Source organism: Mus caroli, chromosome 5 (assembly GCF_900094665.2).
Source record: "Mus caroli chromosome 5, CAROLI_EIJ_v1.1, whole genome shotgun sequence".
Classification (NCBI taxonomy): domain Eukaryota; kingdom Metazoa; phylum Chordata; class Mammalia; order Rodentia; family Muridae; genus Mus; species Mus caroli.
In genome coordinates this window covers 60,574,540-60,576,031 of record NC_034574.1, presented here as the reverse complement: position 1 = coordinate 60,576,031, position 1,492 = coordinate 60,574,540, and positions in this window count along the sequence as shown.

Genomic DNA, 1,492 nt, shown 5'->3' with positions numbered 1-1,492 from the left:
TCACTTTGTAGACCAGGCTGGCCTCGAACTCAGAAATCCTCCTGCCTCTGCCTCCCGAGTGCTGGGATTAAAGGCGTGTGCCACCACGCCCGGCTCCAAGACATCTTTTCAAATACACCGCGTGGGCTTGGAATTCTCCTGATTACCAATACAGCAGTGTCCCCCTCATGTGAGGTTTCACTCAGTGAAGCTGCACACCAATCTGCAGCCAACCAGGTAGAAAAAACTAAAGCGGAAACTCCAGAAAAATCTGGGTGGACATCTGCCATCCCCGTTCTTGAGAGAGGAGGAGGCAGGAGGAGGAGTTTAATAAGGTCATCCTCAGCTACACGGGGAGTTTAAGGCCAGCCTGGGCTATGTGGGGTTTTGTCCAGGGGAATTTTTAGTTAACTTGTACTCAGTTTTGAGTGATGTGACCAAGCTTTGTGTCATCTCACTTTAAAACAAAGAACATCTTCCTGTCATAGTGTCAGGTCAGTAACAGCCTGATACCACCGTCTGCCACATCTCCTGGCATAGGCGCACACTCTCAATCTCTGTATGTGTCTCTCTGTCTCTGTCTCTGTCTCTGTCTCTCTCTCTCTCACACACACACACACACACACACACACCACCTCTCTCCAAGCTCTCATTCTGTAGCACTGGACTAGCCTGAGACTCACAAAGACGTTTTCCTGCCTTTGCTTGCCAAGTGCCAGGACTACAGGCATGGGCCACCACACCTAGCTCCGTATTGTCCTCATGGCAGTGGAGACACAGGTACAGCAGCACAGTAGTGTATTTTGAGAGAACACACACATATAACTTATGAGGTATACTCTTGTGATTTTTCTCTACTTTAGTCTCAATGTTTTTAACTATGCTTGCTATATAAGTTAAACTCAATTACAGTCACGTATGTGCAGGGTAACAAATACAACATATGTAGGGTCGGGTACTACTAATAATTGCAGTGCTAGACCTCCCCTGAGCACCTTGGAGTATGCCTCCCACCATGGATAAGTAGGAAAATGACTGCAACAAAGGTCCAATAACAGAAATTAAATCCAAACCAACATAGGAGAAATCAAAGGGTCGATGACAAAGCAACTGTGAGGCACAGCAGAGACAGATGACCCCTTCTTTAGTCACAAGCACATTCAAGAGTTCAAATAACATCAAAGAGACCTAGTCTCCTCTCAGCCTCCCCCTAAACTGATTTCATTGTCAAACTGGTTTCTCCCACACATTAGCCCATGCTCCACCAGCTCAGCAAAGACCAGCTCACACAACGCTCCCTTGCCCCGTGTTTTTATATGATCATCTCACTTCATTCTCACGACATCAAATTTACTTCTACAAAATTCCTAAGCCAGCCCCTTGTCCTAAAACATAGTCAGCAAAGTTTGGGACATTCATCCACCAAAGAGGAATGAATGGAATTATTTCAGAGTGTCCCTATAAAGACATCATGGATGCCAGAGGAGGCAAAAAATAGACTTTTTTTTTTTTT